The following is a 22,465-nucleotide window of genomic DNA, read 5'->3' as shown; positions in this document are numbered from 1 at the left end:
CTGAGGGGTCCTTGTGCCACATGGGGAGAAATGATTCCCCTGCTTGGAATGCATTTGGTAGAGGCCATATGACCTCCTCACAGAAAAAGATCTCATGCAGACCCCAGAGAACAGCCACATTTGCTAGGAATTGGGACAAAGATGCCAGAGTGAAACCTGGCACCATCTGTGTGTGTTGTGATTTGCCATAATCTCTGAACCTCTGCTGCCGTGCTATTGCATGAATATTTTCTGGGCAAGCCCTCACCTGGCCATTGCTCAGTGAGACCCTCCCCCAGAGAGTTGGTTCTTGTCCAAGCCACAGGTGTCTCTGAAGTGTGGGACTTTGAAACACAACCCCGTCTGAGATAAAACTCTACAGGAAGGTGCTGCCTGGCAGGCAGACAGTGTGGACATGAAAGAGTAGAGGTGGGGAGAGGACAGAGGCCTGGGATAAGGGAGAGGTGCTTGATCGTGGGTTGGTGAGAGTATGAAGTTTCTGTGCCAGAGACAAGGGAGCTGGGTGAAGCCATTTCCACTTCTCCCACGCACGCACATGCGCACACCCATGCCAGTAAGCTAAACTACTGGAGAACAGAGCCTTATACCAACACTTGCCCAACTGTCCCCTTCAAGCACATCCCCTAGAAGACCAGCACAAGTCACTTCACTTACTGAGTGTACACACTATAGAGGGCCTCATAGTTTCAGTTCTAGGTGAAACTGGATGTAACTTCATTTGGGTTTCATTCTGTTTCCTGGTTCATTTATTTGTACATTTTCTTCTGTTTGGGCTTAAAATGTAGACTTTTTTCTTTCTTTCTTTGTTCCTCTTTGGAAACAGAAAGAAAAATGTGTTTTTATTTTTTTGTTTATTTTTAACTTTTTAAAGTCTTTTATTGTTTCATTTTCTTTATTTCATTCTAATTATATAAATTTTAATGTTTTGTTTTGTGGGTTTTTAAATTTTCTTTCCCTCTTTTCTCTATTCTAACAATATCATAGACAGAATTAATAAGGCACCTTTCTTTTGTTAATCATCTCCACTCTGAGCTGCTACACCTGTAGGCGTAGCAGCAGTCTATAGTCCAATTTACCTGTTTACCTAACTTGGTCCTTTCCTCTTGTGAAAGCGGCTTTTTGCTATAGTATTAAATTGGGGGTGCTTCCACTCTGAATATCTAATCTTGTTTATTTCATATACCTATGTATTGGGCACCTTTACGCCCTTATTTCGGGCCTTTGCCCCTCCCTCTCTATTCTAGGGGTTCTGCACACCCTCTCTATTCTGGGGTGCCTTTGCACCTCCCTATTCTTGGTTGCCTTTTCCTGTTTACCCAAACTCGGATGTGAGCATCCTATGGCTTTGTAATTCTTTATGCCTTGTTAACCCATTGGTGTAAGCCCAGAGAACTTCTAAGCTTATTCTCCACACAGCAAGCTTCTTTCACAAGGCAACAAAACACACCTAGGATCTAGCTTCCTTTATTTGAATTTTTTTTATTTTTTTATTTGACCATTTTTTTTCTTACTCCAAAATAACAAGGTGAGGGATTCACCCCAAAAGAAAGAACAGGGAGAGAGATAGGGGCTTAATCAACACAGATATAAGCAAGATGTCTGAACTAGAATTTAGAACCACAATAATAGGCATACTAGCTGGGTGGGAAAAAGCACAAAATCCATTTCTGCAGAGATAGAAGAAATAAAATCTAGTCAGGATGAAATTAAAAATGCTAAAACTGACATGCAATATCGAATGAATGCCACAATGGAATGAATGGACAAAGGAGAGCAGTGAATCAGCAAAATAGAAGATAAAATTATGGCGGGAAATGAAGCAGAAAAAAAGAGGGGAACAGGCAAAAGAGCATCATACAAGAAGTAGAGAACTCAGTGACTTAAAAAAAAAAGGAATAACATCTGAAAAATAGGAGCCCCAGAAGATGGAGACAGACAAAAAGGGGCAGAAGGTTTATGTGAACAAATTATAGTGGAAAATTTTCATAATCTGGAGAACAACATAGACATCAAAATCCAAGAAGCACAGAGAACTCCCATTAGATTCAACAGAAAACAACCATCACCAAGGCATATCATAGTCAAATTCAGAAAATACACAGACAAGGAAATAATTATGAAAGCAGCAAGGGAAACAATGTCCTTAATGTACAAGGGAAGACAGATCAGGTTTGCAGCAGACCTGTAAACAGAAACTTGGCAGGTCAGAAAGGAGTCACAGGATATAGTCAATGTGCTGAATCAGAGAAATATGCAGCCAAGAATTCTTTATCTAGCAAGGCTGTCATTCAAAATAGGAGAGATAAAGAGTTTTCCAGACATTCAAAAAATGAAGGAGTTCACAACCACTAAACCAGCCCTGAAAGAAATTTTAAGGGTGAATCTTTGGGGAAAAGACAAAACAAAACAGAAAATACCAAAAGCAACAAAGATTAGAAAGGCCCAGACAACATCATCAGAAACCGCAAATCTACAGGCAACACAATGGTACAAAATCCATATCTTTGAGTACTCAATCTAAATGTCAATGGACCAAACACTCCAATCAAAAGACATAGGGCATGACAAGGGATAAGAAAACAAGATCTATATGCTGCTTACAAGAGACTCATTGTAGACCTCAAGATACAAATTGAAAATAAGGGGATGGAGGATCATGTATCACGCTAATGGTCGCCAAAAGAAAGCCAGAGTAGCCATACTTTTACCAGGCAAATTAGATTTTAAAGTAAAGACTGTAACAAGAGATGAGGAAGGGCATTATATATAAATAAAGGGTCTATCCACCAAGAAGATCTACAATTGTAAACATTTGTACCCCCAACGTGGTGGAACTCAAGTATATAAATCAACTAATTAATCACAAACATAAGGAATAAAAGTGTCAAATACACAACGCAGCCTTACACCTAAAGGAGCTGGGGAAAGAATAGCAAATAAAGCCCAAACAGAAGAAGGGAATCATAAGATTAGGGCAGAAATCAAACAAACAAACCAACAAAAAACAAAACAGTATAACAGTTCAGCAAAACCAGAAGCTGGTTTTTTGAAATAATTAAAAAAAATTGATAAACCCCTGGCCAGATTGATCAAAAAGAAAAAGGAAATGATGCAAATAATTAAAGTCATGAATAAAAGAGGAGATATCACAGCCAACATCACAGAAATACAAACAATAAAAAGACCATACTATGAGCAATTATATGCCAACAAATTGGGCAATCAGGAAGAAATGGACAAATTCATAGAAATATAAACTACTGAAACTGAAACAGGAGGAAATGGAAACTTTGAAGAAATCCAAAACCACTAAAGAAATTGAATCAGCAATCAAAAATCTCCCAACAAAGAGTCCAGAGCCAGATGGCTTTCCAGAGGAATTCTACCAAACATTTAAAGAAGTTACCACCTATTCTTTTGAAGCAGTTCCAACAAATAGAAATGGATGGAAAATTCCAAACTCATTCTATGAGTCCAGCATTACCTTTAATTCAAAACAAGACAAAGACTGCACTACAAAGGAGAACTACAGATCAATTTCCCTGATGAAACTTGATCCAAAAATTCTTAACAACATACTAGGCAACTGGATCAAGTAATACATTAAAATAACTATTCACCATGATCAAGTGGGATTTATTCCAAGGATACAGGGCTGATTCAATATCCACAAATTAACCAATGTGATTCATCACATTAGTAAAAGGATACGAACCACATGATCCTCTCAATAGATGTAGAAAAAGCATTTGACAAAATACAGCATCCTTTCATGATAAAAACCCTCAAGAACGGAGGGATAGAAAGATCATACCTCAAGATCATAAAGGCCATATAATAAAGACCGACAGCTAATATTATCCTCAACAGGGAAAAACTGAGGGCTTTCCCTCTAAGGTCTGGACTAGATCAAGGATGTCCATTCTCACCACTATTATACAACATAGTATTGGAGGTCCTAGCCTCAGCAATAAGACAATACAAAGAAATAAAAGGCATCCAAATCAGCAGGGAGCAAGTCAAACTTTCACTGTTCATAGATGACATGGTACTCTGTGTGGAAAACACAAATCCTCCACCAAAAAACTGCTATAACTTGTAGATGAATTCAGCCAAGTCACAGGATACAAAATCAGTATACAGAAATCAGTTGCATTTTTTATACACAAATAATGAAGCAGCAGAAAGAGAAATCAAGGAATCAATCTCATTTACACTTGCACCAAACACCATAAAATCCCTAGGGATAAACCAAACCAAAGGGGTGAAAAATCTCTAAACTGAAAACTACAGAAAGTGTGTGGAAGAAATTGAAGAAGACACAGAAAAATGAAAAACATTCCATGCTCATGGATAGGAAGAACAAATTTGTATGGAATCAGAAAAGACCCCGAATAGCCAAAGCAATCCTGAAAAATAAAACAAAGGCTGGAGGCATCACAATTCCAGACTTCAAGCTGCGTTACAAAGTTGTAATCATCAAGACAGTATGGTACTGGCACAAAAACAGACTCTTAGATCAATGGAACAGAATAAAAACCCAGAAATGGACCCACAAACCTATATCCAACTAATCTTTGACAAAGCAATAAAGACTATGTAATAGAAAAGACAGTCTCTTCAGCAAATGGTACTGGGAAAACTGGACTGCGACATGCAGAAGACTGAATGTGGACCACTTTCTTACACCATACACAAAAGCAAACTCAAAATGGATGAAAGACCTAAATGTAAGGTGGGAAGCCACAAAAATCCTAGAGGAGAAAGCACGCAACAACCTCTTTGACCTTGGCTGCATCAACTTCTTGTCATGTCTCCGGAGGCAAGAGAAACAAAAGCAAAAATGAACTCTTGGGACCTCATCAGGATAAAAACCTTCTGCACAGCAGAGGAAACAATCAGCAAAGCTAAAAGGCAACCAATGGATTGGGAGAAGATATTTCCAAATGACATATCCCATAAAGGGTTAGTATCCAAAATCTATAAAGAACTTACCAAACTCAACACCTAAAAAGCAAATAATCCAGTGAAGAAATGGGCAAAAGACATGAAAGATACTTTTCCAAAGAAGAGATCCAGATGGCTAACAGACACATGAAAAGATGCTCAACGTGACTCATCATGAGGGAAATACAAATCAAAACCACACTGAGATACTCCCTCAAATCTGTCAGAACAGATAAAATTAACAACTAAAGCAATGACAGATGTTGGCGAGGATGCAGAGAAAGATGAACCCTTTTGCACTGCTGGTGGGAATGCAAACTGGTGCAGCCATCCTGGAAAAGAGTATGAAGGTTCCTAAAAAAAAACTAAAAATAGAACTACACTATGACCCAGAAATTCACTACTAAGTATTTATGCAAAGGGTACAGGACAGCTGATTCAAAGGGGAACATGACCCCAATGTTTATAGCAGCACTATCAACAATAGCTCAAGTATGAAAAGAGCCCAAATGTCTATTGACTAATGAATAGGTAAAGAAGATGTGGTATATATATATACAATGGAATATTACTCATCAATCAAAAAGAATGGAATCTTGCCACTTGCAACAATGTAAATGAAACTACAGTGTACTATGCTAAGTTAAACAAGTCATAGAAAGACAAATATCAAATGATTTTACTCATATGTGGAATTTAAGAAACAAAATATATGAACATAAGGGAAGCAAAAATAATATAAAAGCAGAGAGGGAGACAAATCATAAGAGACTCTTAAATAAGGAGAACAAACAGAGGGTCATTGGTGTGGTGTTGGATGGGATGAGCTAAATGAGTAAGGGGCATTAAGGAGGACACTTTTTGGGATGATCCCTGGGTGTTATATGTAAGTGATGAATCACTAAATTCTATTCCTGAAATTTAAAAACATGGATTATTCGTAACCTTTCAGATTTTGAAAAAACTTGAAAACAACTGCCATAGTTTTTAAAAACATTATTTATGATAAGAAAAACATTGTAAATTGCAACCCAATACATATATAGATACAGAACAAACAAAAGTTAACAAATATTTATTCTAGAAAACAATACATTCTGATAGTTTTTATTTACTTCATTTGTTTTCAGTGCCATGTGCAACCTATGGAAATGTCCAGCAAGAGAAGTGATTGAATTCTTCATGGTATTTAATGTTGTCCTATAATTTAAAAAGACGATGCAGATCTTTTTATTTGTAACATAAAAATATCACAACAATATCTTATTAAGAGTAGAAAGCAGGGTGTGAAATACGTAACATTATCCTAGTTGTTATAAAACAGTTTGAAAGGCAACATATGCCATAGGCTTAATATTTCCTTCTTTTCTTTTGTAATAGTTGCTGCATTTTCTGAATGCAATCTGGACATAAAGCTATAGAGCTAATATTTATTGAGCATTCACTATGGGTGCCAGGCCCTGGACTCAAAGTTTTATATGTTTTATTATTTCATTTAATCCTCTTCAAACATGAGATGGTGTAACCATCTCCATTTGAGATGCTCCATTTTATGGAGCAGAAATGGAGGCTCAGAGACTCCCAGTAAATTGCCTGGGGTTGGAGTTAATTAAATGATGGAGCTGGAACTCAAACCCATGTGTATCTAACAACAGAGATCATGCTTTGAATGTTAGGCTGTGCTGCCTCGTAGAGAGGAGAATGGAGGGTGCATACCAGTTAGGATGGGCTAGATGTTATTGTGGGAAATAGCCCCAAAGTCTTAATGGCTTATAATAAGGGAATTCTCTTCCTTGCTCATGCCACATGTCCACCATGATCCTCCTGGGACCAGGATAGAAGATCACCCACCATAGGTAACTACCAGGTGCCATGAGAGATGGACAGAGAGGTGGCCAGATGCAGTTGTTCCCAAGTGTTGTGTTCGAGGTGGCACATTTCACTCCCACTCACATTTCACAGGTCAGAGCACATCACAGGGCTGCGTCCAGCTTATGGGGTCAGAGAACAATGTGACATTCTTCGTGGAGCCTAGTGAGGCTACCATATGGTACCAGACTGGGGGACTGTGCAGGGGCAAAGGAGGGGCATGGGTCATTGGTAGGAAATGACAGCAGGACTCATTGAGGATGGATTTGCTTTATCCTCGAAGAGGTGAAATTTGTCACAGAGCAGCCCAAAAACATCACTGACAAAATTAAAGACGTGAGCTTCAGAAAATGGAGTTTAGTCAGATGTAATCAGCAAAACATTCAGAAACCACTATGTGATCTTGGCCAAATCCCTGACTGCCTCAGTTTCCACACTATGGAGAGGATGAGGAGGGAGTGTTGGGCATTGTTTTGTAAGAGCATCAAGAGTGCACACGATCCAGCATTTTTGTTCTTTTAAATTAATATCAGTTATTCTCACTCCTGAGTGAGTGCTCTGAAAGTGGTCTGGGTAAGAAAACACTGACATCAGCATCCAAGGTGACCTCGTGTTGTGCTTTTATCCTGTGAATGAACTGGCACTAAATGCTGTCCCTCCATAATTCTCCCCAAGTCCCATCAGAGAAGATTCCAGGGCTAAATTCTTCCTCCTGGTTCCAGGGGCCCTGGGTGACTCCTTATGCCCATTCAACAATTAGCACAGAGGTCAGAGGAGACACTTTTATGGCCACAGGTGTCTGTCTCTGCCTGGCTTGCCCATGCCCTGCTGGAGGATGATGTCAGGGCCAGAGCTAGCAAGGTGGCTGGGGAAGGGGGAAAGGGCCCAGGGCAGCTCAGCGTGGTGATTCCACTTGCTTGCAAGACCATGGCTCACTGCTCCATCTACCATCCCATGGATCTGCTGCCTCTGGATGCTGCTGCTGCTTTCCAGCCCCAGCCTGTACCAGCACAGGTGATTGAGAGATCTGCCCTTTGGGGACTCACAAGTCCTGCAGGACTCCTCCAGCTCTTTTCCGGGGTGCCCAATCCTGCATTCCTTCCATAGGTCCCAGGAGCCCCCAGCCCTCCCTTGGGGCTCCCACTCACTCACCCTTCCCAGGGCCTGGGAATCCCTCAGCGTCACCAGAGGCCCCAAGGCTTCCCCACTCTTTGTGACCTCCAGGTGCCATTTACAGCCCTCCCAGCCCCTGGCCTGTGATCTTATGAGGTGATCCTGCACTCCATCCATCTACACCACAAGGCATCACACCACAAGGGGGGCACTGAAGGATGGGAGAAAAACAGGCAGAGGGAGCTGAGCCTGAGAGGAGGAAGCACATATTGTCTCTTGCTCACCCCCTCCCAGGAGTCACCCTTAAAAGATCCCCTCTGCAGCTGCTTACTTGTGAGCTGCATGGATACACACGTGTGGAGGAAAAAACAGACACCACAACCACAGAGGCACACAGGCATGGAGCCACCGACAGCCTCATCTGGGGACTCAGGTATGGCGCTCATGGACAGGCTCACACACAGACCCACACAGCATACATAGCCAATGACATCTTGAGGGGAATACACACACACACACACAGGGCCACATAACTAAGCCCCATAAAGCAAACTCTACACATACTAGACACAAGAACAGAAAACCACACACATACCCACAGGTATGATCAAGAACACTCAAAGGGGCCTCAAATCCACACATACAACCAATACACACACAGACATCAAACACAGATACTCCCACAGGGACACATGTACATGAGAGATACAGATAATACAGTAACAGACACAGATTTGCTCAGCAGATATATGCTCATTCAGAGACAGACACAAATACACATGCATACAGATAAACACAAGAGTAAAACATGAAAGCAACCTAAAAACAGGAAACTCATGTCGACAGTCAATATATTCACAGAAAGAGAACTCATACTCACAGGTGCATAATGTAGATTTACACATACACACACACCACATTCCACGTAACTCTGGCACTCCAGTGAAGGCCGGCACAAGCAGATGGAATGCATAGACCCTGGCATGACCTGTTCCAAGTTGTCATGGAAGAGGGTATTTTCCTGGTTCTAACCCTGTGCTGGGCATCTGTCCCATGCCAGTGGCTTAAGGAGGGTTGTGCCCAGGCCTGGATTCCAGAAAGTGGCCAGGGTAGGGTGGCCGTGAGGACAGGGGCACAGGGTAGGGACAGGATACACTTAGAGTGGGAGTGTTTCATGGGGCCATGGCAAGTGTAGGAGACAGGTAGGCTTCCCCAGAGCCCCTCCTCCTCTTTCTCTACCACCTGGGGTGCCACCTGCATATTAAACTCATATACTATCCTTAGTGCCTCTGGCAGCACTGGCTCCTTCTATCCTCGCTGTCAAGGAGCAAAGAGTAACCCCTTGGACTTATTTCAGATTTGCAGCAGCAGCTCCAGGTAAAAATTGACAATGGGGAACAAACTAATGGACTTTTTAGTGGCCCCAGGTGGAATATATTTGGTATTTAAACTATGTTTGTTGGTTTAATGAAAATGGACATGCCTTTGGAGTTGTCAGCATCAAATATAAAACTTTCATTCTACCAAGCTGTGCAGAAAGTCAAATAAGCTTGTGTTATTTATGTTGCAATTTGTTAGCAAAAAGATGACTTAAAATGATTCTTAATTTTGTCTGTCTCAAAGTTTTCTTGGGTAATTGTTAAGATAGCTTTCAAAGTCCTTAACTTGAAAGTTTTGCTTGAATGATAAATAGAACTGAATTCGTTGGCCATCTGTGCATTTTCCAAATAGGACTGAGTGCTGTAACATTGATTACTGAACATAGATTTGGGCTTTGGGCTTCTTACTGAAGAGAAGATGAGGATATTTGGGTCTGTTGGGAATATGCTTTGTGATTCCTTAAAAGATTGTACTAGGGAAAAATATGTTTTTGAATTATAAAATGCAATTATACATTTTAGATCTAGAAGAATTCTGGTGTAACAGACAGTTCACAATTGATTACTACTTAGTTTTTACTGGAGACTTAGGTTTCTAAGAGTTAAAAGTTTTCTGCTAAATGTAATTAAGACTGACAGAAATAAGAAAAGTAACTCTGCATATAAAAAAAGAAGAGATGTGTAAGAAAGATGTGAGGAATGAGAATACATTTCTGTTGAGATAAAAGAAAGTAATTTTATTTACTTTATTATTTAGGTATTTTATTAATGTACAATAGAAGTCATTGACTTCTTATCTACCATATGTTTCATATTATGTATTTTTCTGTTTTGAGTTGGTTTATAAATTCTTAAGTTAACTATTTAGAAAGTATCTGGAAGTGTTTTTCAGCAAAATAAAATCCCTAAGTGTTGCCTGTTATAGTTTTCCTATAGCTTCAGTGTGGTATAATTTATGTATAATAACACCTTTTTAAAGGAAACAATTTGTTGATATTTAACATATGTAAGGAGTAATGAAGCTATCACCACAGTAAGAGAGTAAACACATTGCATCACTCCCAAAAGTTTGCTCCTGCTCCTTTCTAACCCGTCTGTCCTTCTCCTTTGAGGAGGCATTGGAAAGTCTCCTGGAGATTGTTTGAGGGTTTGTAAAGATGATTCTTTTTGACAGATACATTGTCAATGTCTGATGGATTCCTCGTTGTCTCCAATATTATTTCGGCTTCTCCATATTTGAGCCTACCATTTCTCTCTTGGCTCTGATGTGTTTGGAATTCTGTGGAAACATAACATTATTACTGCCTCCCTCGGAATTTATGCATTTCTAATTTACCTCTGGAGAAATGTCCTTGCTGTGAATATACTAAAGTACCTTATATTTTTTAAATCATAAATAAGCAGAAAATTTTATATTCCCTGTGCCTTTATATGCACTCAGTATTACAAATTTCACTCTAATCTGTTCAATTTTCACTATCATTTAGACTGAACTATTTAAAAATTTCTGTAGAAATGTCTTCTTTCACCCATTTTTTTTAAGTTCAAGTATAATGAACATAAAATGTAATATTAGATTCAGGTGTACATTATGATTCTGCAATTCTTTACATTTCTCAGTGCTCATCACCATAAGTATACTCTTGATTCCCTTCACCTCTTTTGCCCATCCCCCCACCAATCTCCCCTCTAACCCATGTGTTCTTTAGAAGCTTATTTAATCTACAAGGTTTTTGTCATTTTCCAGCTCTCTTTCTGTTCGTGAGGTCTAATTTGACTCATTTATGGTCTAAGAACATACTTCCTATGATTTCTGTTATTGTGGTTGTTCAGATGTATCTTATGGCCACAAATATGGCCTATCTCGGTAAACGTTCTATTTGAGCTTGACAGGAATGTATAATCTTCTGTTGGATGAAGTATTCTACAGATGGTAATGGATCCAGTTGATTGGTGATACTGTTCAGTTCATCTGTGATCTTACTGAATGTCTATATGCTGGATCTGTCAGTGACTGATAGAGGGTATTGAATTCTCCAGCTATAGTAATGGATTCAGCTCTTTCTACCAGAAGTTCTGTCAGCATTGGCCTTGTGTATCTAGACTCATCTGTTGTTAATGCATGCACATTAGAAATTGTTGAGTCTTTTTGGAGAACTGACTTCTTTACCATTGAAATAATGCCAGTCATGATCCCTGACAATTTTCCTTACTCTGTAGTGTGTTTGAAGGATAATTTCACTGGCTACAGATAGTTTAATGTTTCTCTTAACACTTGAAATATTTCATTCTTGATTGTGTGGTTTATGAAAAGAAGTCTCAGGTATTTCTTATCCTTGTTCCTCTTAGGTAAGGTGTTCTTGCGCCCCTCTCTCCTTATACCTCCAACCCCTGCTCCAGATTTCCAAAGCTATTTTAATTATCCATAGTTGAATATTATATATTAAGCATAGTTGGTGGGTTTGTTGTTGTTAGTTGTTTGTATGTTTGTTTGGGTATTTGTCCTGCTTTTGATTTTTTGAGTATCCTGGATCTGTGATTTGGTGACCAGTATTCATTTTGGAAAATCCTCAGTCATTATTGCTTCAAGTCTCTCTCCTCCATTGTCATGGTACGCCTAACATGTGTGTGTTTCACATTTTGCACTTGTCCCACTGGTCTTGGGTTTGCTGTGCCATATTTTTATTTTTATTTTGTGTTCCTTTTTGGAAGGTGCTACTGGCATTTCTTTATCCTCAATTATTCTTTCCTCAACTATGTTGAGTCTACTAATGAACCCATCAAAGGCATTTTTTATTTCTTTTATGGTGCTCTTGATATCTCGAATCACTTTAAACTGTTAGAGTTTCATCTCTCTGCTTACATTCACCATCTCTTTTTGCATGATGTCCACTTTTTTCATTATCTGCATTATCATAGGAATGGAAGTGGTTTTAAGTTCCCTGACTGGTAATTCCTACATCTCTGCTCATTCTGCTCATCTCTGTGATTCTAGTGCTTGCTGTCTGTGTTCAAACTGTGTGGTTTTTACTTACCTATGCCTTGTAAGTTGTGTGGAAAGCTAAATGTTACGTGCTGGTAAAGAAACTGAGGTAAATAGAACATGAGTGTGAGGTTTTTATATTTATATGGCTGGGGGTTAGGCTGAATTTACTGCCAGGTGAGACAGGAAGGAGAGAGCCCTGGAGTTGAGTATTTTTCCCTCAGCTGTATCAGTTACTCTTTGGGAAATCCCCAGTTAGGCTCTTAGCTTCTCTTGAGGGCAGATCTTTTCTGGAAGAACAGAATACTTTGGAATTTATTTCTAAATGAGTATTTCCCCCTCTCCCTGCCACTGTAGAAAACTTGTCTTCACAAAGAAACACTAATAGTAAGTATTTGGTGAGTTCATCATATTCCTTTTCACTTCCCCTGCCAGTGCGTCTGGATGACAAGGGACAGGGAAGCTCAGAAGTTCCTAAGTGGCTTTTTGATAGCATGATGATATTCTGATGTCCTGGCAAGAGTTTAGGGCTGGCCTTAGCCTCTCATCATCCTTTAAAACTTTAGAATGGGGAAATATGTTAATGGTATCAAAACTGGGTCATGTCTAGATTTGATTGAGCTAGAATTTATCAGGGGTGACTGAGGTCTGCAGAGCACTTTTTGCTCTTTTTTTAAACATTAGCTGTCATTTCTTTTGTTGCTGTGCTTTAGCTCTCGCCATGTTTTATCTTTCTCTCATTTGGTGGCTTTTATTTCATTTGTAGCAGTCTGGAAAAGCTCATGGCACCTGATGTGCTATAACTCTGTATGAATTCAGCAAACAGCCAACTTCATGTAATATTTCAGAAGAGCTTTCTAGAGAATGAAAGAGACATATCTTAGTTCAAAGGTTTTGCCCACTCTTCCTCCCTTCCTTCCTTCCTGTTTCTTTATTTCAGGATTTAAAAATAATCCTAGTTCTAAACTTCAGTGTGAATACTGGGTTTAAAAAAAAATAAGTGAGGGAAATGACGATTTAGAGCACTTTGTAAATGTCTGTATTATCAGTGGTCAAAAGTGAATAGGCTGAATAGGCTGTTTATATTCATTCAATATAAACAGATTTTTGGTTGAAAAAAAGCTATTTACATTGTGCTCTTTAACAGAAATTGTGAAGTAACATGACTTAAATAGGAAATTCTATTTTTTCTTATTTTCTAATCCTGTGAATTAATTATGCAAAATGTAGGCTTTTACTAATAATATGTTTTGACAACAAATTTGTTTTTTCCCCTCTTAGAGCCTCTAGAATATCATGGTAAGAATTTAAGCTTTAGTTTTCTTTGCAGTATTTTCTCAGTACTGGTGTTTGGTGTGGGTTTGTTTTTTTTTAATGTTTGAGTGAGAGAGACAGAGTATGAGTGGGGGAGGGACAGAGAGAGAAGGAGACACAGAGTCCGAAGCGGGCTACAGGCTCCTACCTGTCACCACAGAGCCTGATGGGACCACAAGCTCATGACCTGAGCCAAAGTCAGACACTCAACCAACTGAGCCACCCAGGCACCCCTCGATGTGCTTTTTAATTCAACTAAGAATAAATATGGTGACGTCTGTTGTCTAATTGATTTGTTAACTCTTGAAATTCATCTTTCTCTTCCCTGTTCAGAGCCTAAGTGACAATGTGGAGGGAGTTACCATCTCTTAAGATAAGACATCAGGAGGAGGAACACATCACCAGAGTAGAGGGAATGAAACAAGTGATGATATGAGCCTGAAGTTTGGAGTGAGTACTTTGCCATGACCTGGCTCTTGCTGAAATGTCACAAAGAGAAAACCCTTTTTGAGTCTATCAAGAAGCCTAAGCTTAGAAAAGAAGCCAGATATTGCCAGGCAGGGTGTGTGTCACAAGAGAGGTTTAAACCATGGTTTTGAGTCTGAAGTGGAGGGAGCCATTTGTGCCAGGAGAGCATGAGTGGAAATGAATTTGTTGCGAATGGGGGTAGACTGTGGTGATTCTGTGGCGCTGTTGAGAGCCAGGGTGGCTGCCTGACACTTAGCAAACCCTCCAAGGCTGGTGTTTATCCTTTTGAATGCAGCAGTGGTGGCGGTGAGAAAAGTGATCTCAGGGCATGAGAGCTCTCACACTACGCCAAAAGAAGAGACGTTTGCACTATATGGTCAGATGAGAGAATTAATCCCTGTTAGAGGAGTCTGTTCTAGAGCTTACATGTGTTATCCACATAATCCATAATTGGGTGCTTCGTGTGTGTTGAATAATATTCCTGTAAGGTTGGAGGGTAATGTTCGCATGTTGGAATGAAAAAAGTTTGTCTTCTAGGAATTGCCATTAATCCAGATCCTCCAGCCATTAAGTGTAAAGCTGAGATTGTACCCGTATGTTTGATTCCAAAGACCTTGTCCTCCAGGGCCCCCAGCCTAGGTTCATGAAAGGCAATCTGTGAGCAGCAGGAAGACATCCAAGGCCTTTGAGTAGTCAATCAGTCAGCAGTTTGAGCTTTCCTTGATATTCCAAATAGCACCTGGGGGTGTAAGTAGCTCAAATCGAGACTAAATGATGGTTTTGTTTTTGTTTGTTCCTTTATTTGCAGGGACCTATGTATGTACCTTAATAACTGGAGGAGAGAAATGTAAGTTGATAGGATTTGATTTTTCTGTTTCATCTCTGGTGGTGACATAAGTATTTGAAGTGATTGAATTTTCCAAGAAGGGTGTTTCCAGATGGGAGAGAAATTAGAAGATATTTTATTGTGTTGCTCCATTTTGGACAATATTTTAAATAGGAGTCTCATTGAAATAAGGTTTTCTTAGGTTTAAAATGCTGCTAAAACTTGATTCCTTCAGGCACAACGGGAAAGCTAAAATGTTAGTTACACCCACCTGTCAGATCATGTGTCTGTGCTGCTAATACACTGGGATTATTCGATGTCACTGGTTTGGTAACAAACTTAGAAAATGTTTTCTCTCCTTTTAGTTAGTTTACAGAGAAAAACTGAGAAGATCAATACTTTTAAGAAAGAAAACAGAGAACTTTACTTCCTGAAGAAATATCCATTTGGGAACAGAAGGTAGCATGGCCCTTTCAAATATTTTTTGTGATTTCATTTTGGTTATTTCCACTCTGGTAGATCATCCTACTGACCTACTCTATGTGTTCTATAAGCAGTACCAATTCAAGACAAGCTTCACAAATGTAAAGAGCTACCTCTTTATTTGTTAAAGGAGTCACACATTAGAAGGTAGGTTTATCTAGCACTATGCTTTTTTTTTTTTTAATTCTGATTCCTTTTTCGTGTTTTATACAACAATGAATTAAGGAAATGTCTTCAGGAAACTAAGAAAGTAAGTTTCTCTCTGATGAAGCTGTTAAATTGAAGGTGAGAATCCTTTCTTTGCCTGGATTGCATTCTAAAAAACACAAGTAAAAGTAATGAATTATTATTACTCATTCAACACGTTTTGTTGAAGGAGAACATCAAAATAGTTGAGCACTTTAAATTAAAAATATTAGTGTTTATTAATTTTTTGAGAGACAGAGACAGAGCACAAGCAGGAGAGGGGATAGAGAGGGGGAGACACAGAATCCAAAACAGGCTCCAGGGTCTGAACTGTCAGCAAAGAACCCGACACAGGGCTCAAACTCACAAACCACAAAATGACGACCTGAGCTGAAGTCAGATGCTTAACCAACTAAGCCACCCAGGCACCCACTTGAATGAAATTTTAAATGACACCCTTCAAAGTGCACTTGCTACCTTGCAAACTCAGAGCCAGAGAGAGACAGGAATGTGAAGAATCAGGAAGTGGTAAGAGTTGGCTGCTGAGTTTTACTGTAATTTGGCTTTGGAGGCTTTTTGTTCATTGGGTGAAGTAAGCACAGCATATTTGCTTGCCATTTACCACAGTAGAGAGTGGGCCTCTGGGAGCCAAACCTCTTTCTGAACAATGAGCTGGAATTTCAGTAGAATCACCAAGATAAGTTTTGCCGTTTCAAGGACTAGGAGTCCATTTCAAGGACTACCTTTTGTTTTCACAACTAGGTAATTATCACATCATTCAACTCTGCCCTCCAAGATATGTAGAAAATCCCCAAATATAGTTGAGAGAGAAAGGGTGATAGCCACAGTGTATAATCCTTTCCTTTAAAAAAAATATTTTTAAATCATTCTTTATTTTTTTTTTAGTGAGACAAGGCATGTGAGTGGGGGAGAGGGGCAGAGGGAAAGAGAGAGAATCTTAAGCAGGATCCACACTCAGTTTGCAGCCCAACACAGGTCTGGATCGCATGATCCTAGAATCATGACCTGACCCAAAATCAAGAGTCTGATGCTTAACTGACGGAGCCACCCAGGTGCTCTGTAGTCTCTTTCTCTCTTAAGGCTGAACAGTGAATTCTCAACATGAATGGGGGAAGGGGGATACACACACACACACATATACATACATATGTATACCACTAAGAAAGCTATTTATGAGTTGTTAGATGTGAACTATCTTCCACCATCTTTGTCTTCTAGTTATATTTATGCCTCAAGGTCTTTGTTTATTGCAATGCATGATCTTATTGCTGTGCGATCAGTTTTCTGTAAAAGTCTTTTCTCGTATCTGTCTTAACCACAAGATGCAAATGTTGAATTCGAGGATGTGGAGCTAAGAGCCTTGAGGTCCAGTAACTGTCAACTGGAAGGTATATTTTCTGTTGGGAAGAAATCTCCATATGATGGCAATGACTGCATTGAAAAGGGAAAGAATACCCTCATGCCTTCAAGGTTCTTGCGTTTTTTCTGTCTCGCCAAAATCAAGACTCAGGTCTTGTGCACCTTTATAAAGAAAACCCCCTTTTTTTCTTTTTTACAGAAAATAAAAAGGCCCTGGAAGACAAGTGTAATGCATTGAGGACTGTGAAAGCAACAAAGGAAGCAAAAGTCAAACAGCTGAAGGAGAAAGCATATCACCTAGAAGAATTCTATGAACAAAGAAAAGTGGCTACAGAAAAGTAAGATGTTCATGTGAGAACTGTCACAAGGACTGCATTGTAAGAAAGAATGTGGCAGCCAATAGAGATAATTATATTTCTTTTGGAACTGGATCCAGAGTATTTTGCCAAATGCATTCAGTGGAATTGTGCCTGCCCTTCCTACCTTGCTTTCTGTAACCTGCATTTTCCTTTCTGCCCTAAGTGCTTGTCACACATTGTGTCATGAATTTGGGGCCAAAGAGGGAATGTACCAGCAGTAACGTTGATACCTGGATCCATTGTAGATACACCTACATTGTCCTATGTAGGTTTCAAGCCCATCACACTGTTTTGTCATCCAGCAATTAGGTCATTTTGTTCAGGGCCAGACATGGGTCAAAAATGTTGGGGGGGGGGGAGAATTTGAATTATCTTGCTACAGACACAAGAGAAACTGCTTTCTGAAAAGTGGGTAGGAGTACCAGCTGCACTGAATCCCTGAATCCATTCGGCCAGTGAGATTGTTCAGTGCAGGCCCAATCCCTAAGAAAGTCGAATTGTTTCCTGTCCCCTGAGGTTTTAAGTGTAACTCTTCTGAGTCTTGACCAAAGCCTGCAGCTTCACTAGGGCTCATCTTTGCTGGCCACCCCTGAACTACATTTGTTTACTTCTAAGTCTTTGCCCATAAGGTTGTTCAGCTTCTTTGCCATTCAGATGTATGCCCCCCAAATCAATGATGAGCCCTAGGAAGATTGGGTCCAACTGCCAGGCTGGCTTTGTCCTGGGCTTCCTTCCTATCTTGGTCTTGTGTGTCTTCGTGGGGTTGTTAGATATTTGGTGCATTCACTCACATGCTTCCTCCTTTGTACAGTATTTCCTTTTGTTCTCAGGACATCAGGGACTTTAGAGTCCCTCACTCATGGTGGAAAGTGAACTCCTTTTCTTCCCTGGAGACTCAGCTTTATGTTAGTCCTTTCCACACCTGGGGTTAGGGCCTGCTCTGTCTCACTGGCATCTTGTGTTGTTTTGTTTTGTTTTAATTTGTAGGCTCTTTCTGTGAGTACAGTGCCCTGACCACCTTTCTATCTTCAACCCCTTACAACAGAGCCACTACATTACAACCACGACAGAAAGCATTTGCTGAAGGACTGCCTGAGGCCAGAAGGAAATGCATGTGCCTTTCTGTGTCTCATGCTTTTGTGTCCATTTTTAAGAGAATTTCAATTTTGCATGTGATTCTTGAGTACATTAAGTGTCAATGTGAAAGCCTTTAAATGAACACCACAAACAAAATAGTGTGAGGGCAACACAACAAACCAGCCTTTCTAAGCATTGCCTTTTGCTGCCTTCACTATCAATGGAACCAGTCTTGTGAAAGTAGATTGGCTCCATGAAGTTGAGATTTTTCCATCTGAAATCTGTTTCCTGGAAATAAACCCAGACTGTGTGACATTTCATATCAGATTATACTTCAGGAGATGTTGCCCCTCTGAGATTGGCCTTTTTCTCCACTAGGATATGTAAAGGTGGAGGCAGGGGTTGGAGTCCTGAACTCTAGCGATGTCTGGGAGTGAACTGCAATGTTGGTGAAGCCATAGTCTGGGAGGTCGTCTTTCAGGGTGATTGTCTGTGTCATGGTACAACTTTTGGACTGAGAATCAGGGCTCTCCATGGAGGTGTAAGACTAGTGATGATCCCCTGCTTTATCCTAATGGGTACAGTTGGTCAGACATGGTTTTTCACACTGATGAAATGAGTCTTCACCATCTCAAACAAAGATGAACTCTGGGAAGGCACGAAGTGCAATGTTATTTGATGACTTTATGATGAAGGAGAGGAAAAAGAGAACTAGAAAGACAGTTCCGATAGCAGAGACGTAGCAACAGAGGTTGAAGTTTCTTTAACTTAAATGGGGTGTTCACCTCCTTTCTCTGATTGTGTTGTCAGTCTGTGCATTTATGGGAGAGGTGGGGGAAGGGATATCTGCATAGGCCTTCAAGAGTGCTGGGAGGTAAAAAGGGAGAATTTCTGGATCTTGGTCCTGACTGTATATATCTTTCCCGTCTTAGGAAGCTGAAAATGATAGTGTGAACTGATGGCAAAGAAGAATCGGCTGGCAGCTGCAGGGAAAATTTGAAAATAGCTACAGAAAGGGCTCCTGGGGGGCTCAGTCAGTTAAGCGTCTGACTTCAGCTCAGGTCATAATTTCACAGTCCATGAGTTCGAGCCCCACGTCAGGGTCTGTACTGACAGCTCCGAGCCTGGAGCCTGCTTCGGATTCTGTTACCTCTCTCTCTGTCCCTCCCCCATTCATTCTCTCTCTCTCTCTCTCAAAAATGAACATTAAAAAAAAAGGAAAACAGCTACGAAAGAAGTAAGTACAAGTGAGTTCAGCTACTAATTACCAGCAGCTCATGAAACCTCTGTTCATTTTTTTTTTGTTTTTAATCTTTTTACAATGTTTAGACTCAACTTAGTAATATAAACAAAAATTCAGAGATCATATACATGGAGTATTAACAGATAAAAAAGGTAAGTTTTAGAAAGAACAAAACAATTAGGTTTTCAAACATTTGCAGATCTCAAGCAATAGCCAGACTGTGTAGAAACTTTGTCCATGCCAACATTCCTTGGGGGTGGTGTCAATTGTCATAATCTATAGGAGAGCAGTGTGTTGTACGATGAATCATAACCATCAACATGGTAGTGCCATTCCATGGCTCTCGTCTTTGCAACCCTGGGAAACCTGGTGAGGATATAAGTTAAAGAAGAATAGAACTTTATCTGAAAGACACTTGTCACATGATGAATTAGGGAAAGATTGAAACTGGGAAGGAATTCTATGAACTCTGAGCCCTACGGGCATGGAATAATGAGTAAGGAAAGGATGTAACAATAGCTTTGATCCTACTGTACATTTATAATCATGTGAAAAGTGTTTCATGTGTAAGAATAAATTGTATCAGGGGACAGATATGAGGTTGTTGGGAACGTGGGCAGATTATTTAAAATCATTCCCAATATTGGGTCTTATCTGACAAGAGCAATTGTAACTCACAGGCAACAAATTGAACAAACATGGGAACAGCTGCAGCAGGCAGAGCTCACCTTTAGATACCAGGTAACCTGAGTTCTGCCGGACATACTGAACCCTTAGCACCTCATGCGGGTGAGTGTAGCGGCCCTTGGAATCCCTAACCACGGGCTTTTCATTGTTGGCTTTTTCAAATCGCAGCTCATGAGAAGAATGCTCAGGACAACTAGGTAAGTGTTTTCTTGTTTCCTCTTTCTTTGGTGCACAGTCTGGCATGACTGAAGGTGGATGTGTTGTTTCTCCCCCAGATCAAGACTCAGATCTGGGATAGGGAGATGGTGGAGTAGGGCAGGGAGGTCCCTTACTTGAAATACAGGTGTGGTCATTTGACTTGCGTTTTTATGGGTGTTTCCAGGGATGATGTGTGCACTGTTTGTTGTCTAGTAGACGACGTGGTGTTGCACCACTTCTTATAGAAGTCCATTATTTTTCTGTATCCAAGACTGGGCAGGATGGAAGCAAAGAGGCTGCCTGAGGGATACACGAGGCAGAAACCAATGGCTGCAAGACCAGAGACACAGAACCCTCCAAGGAGAGGTAAGGAGCACGTTGTGATGTGCCGCAATCTAACTTCTGCTGTGCAACCTGTTCCTGTGGATGATCATTGTGTGGTCTGGAAAGAATCACAAGCACTAAGGACGGCAGGTGGTCTGAAGGGGTGACAGAAGGGTGTTCTCCTCTGGTGCCGCAGGCAATGAGGCACTTGTCCCTGTGACTGGTGGAGCTCATGCCCCTCCTCTGTGACCCTCCCACCTCCTCTAGCATCCCCCTGTCTGAAGAGCCTGGAAAGGATGACAAGACATGGGCCTCATCCTTCTTCCCACCTGCACTCAATGTGAAGACTTTATTTGAGGAGAAGGTAATTTATTCACTATTTTAATGGTCTTTATTTTTGTTTGTTTTTGGGAACTGTAGCCCTACATCCCTGAATTCAAGTTCCATAGAGCTTAGCTTAGTCCTCTGATGGTATCAGTGCAACTCTGCAGCTTCACTGCTAACTTCTCATAGTTTTCCTTTTCTCAATAGTGTAAAATTAGTCTTTCGTTATATAATAACTGCTCTCGTGTGGAAGACAGCTTGTAGATAAGCTGAGAGATTGAACAATTTGCCTGAAGTCTGAAGAAATGCACACTTCTTGAGATTCATTGAGGATATACACCAAACCAGTATTCTCAATTTTATTCTTTTATTTATTTAAGTTTATTTATTTTGAGAGAGAGAGTCTGGGAGGCATAGAGTAAGAGGCACAAAGAGAGAATCACACGCAGGCACCACAGTGTCAGTGAGGAACCCAATGCTGGGCTCAAATTCACAAGCTGTGAGATCATGACCTGACCCAAAATCAAGAGTCAGATGCTTAACCGACAAAGCCACCCAAGCATCCTCATATTTATTCTTAATCTGTAATGAAATCGTGATTTCCCATGATGTATACTGAGAAACCTCTGTTTTACTGATGACTTCTAAATTGCTAGTTGTGCCTGACTGGTTCACAGTTATTTGATTAATTACAAAACAACATAAACTAGGGCACCGTGAGGTCTTTATCAAGGTGAGGGATGGTTCTCCCCTTTATCCTTGGGGGGTCACCTGAGGCATGTGGGATACCCTCTGCCTCTGGTCAGGGACCTGAGTGTAGGGAAAAGTTTAAGATATTTGAGGAATGAGATGAGGGATTGTTTTCATTCCACACAGTCCTCTAAAAGCAGAATAAACCTCCATCCCTTCTAGGATCTTTAGTAGATCCAGAAACTGCTGAAACCTCTGTGAATTACAGCAGTTCTGACTATACCAAGAATGCAGACGAGGACAAGGTAAACACTAGGGCCATTCTCAGTTGTAACTCTTTCGGGAAACCCTCATCTTTCTGTACAGCACACCCTCCCGGCCTTGTCTTGTTCTGTGTGTTCTGTGTCTGTTTGTTCTTTGTTTTCCAAATGCACACCCATAACCCAGGAGCCCACAGACTTCTCACTTTTTAGTCTGTCAGCTTTCTGTGGTAAGTTTAGAGACGAAAAGTGCTTAGAGACTGAGTACCTTAAGGTTTTTCCGTGTGGTTCAGGAAATAATAAGAGGAGGATGACCCCACACTCCAAACAGAAGTCTCCTGGGCTGCGTGACCCC

General features: G+C 40.4%; 2 long non-coding RNA genes across 2 annotated transcripts in view; both read left to right on the top strand.

Annotated features, from left to right (window-relative positions):
* The window catches only part of LOC122200735, an 89,793-nt gene extending 83,673 nt beyond the window's left edge, over positions 1-6,120 (top strand). Inside the window, exon 4 of the long non-coding RNA XR_006193919.1 lies at positions 6,078-6,120. This is a non-coding gene — a long non-coding RNA (uncharacterized LOC122200735). The remainder of the gene's footprint in view (positions 1-6,077) is intronic.
* A 13,580-nt stretch (positions 6,121-19,700) lies between these two features.
* Positions 19,701-21,166, top strand: LOC122200736. Its single transcript, XR_006193920.1, has 3 exons — positions 19,701-20,368; positions 20,483-20,878; positions 21,104-21,166. It is a non-coding gene; the product is annotated as an uncharacterized LOC122200736 (long non-coding RNA).
* Positions 21,167-22,465: the final 1,299 nt, after the last annotated feature.

The sequence above is a fragment of the Panthera leo genome, chromosome D1, assembly GCF_018350215.1.
Source record: "Panthera leo isolate Ple1 chromosome D1, P.leo_Ple1_pat1.1, whole genome shotgun sequence".
Lineage (NCBI taxonomy): Eukaryota > Metazoa > Chordata > Mammalia > Carnivora > Felidae > Panthera > Panthera leo.
Note: the sequence above shows the minus strand (reverse complement) of the source record. Positions and strands in the feature narration are given on the sequence as shown.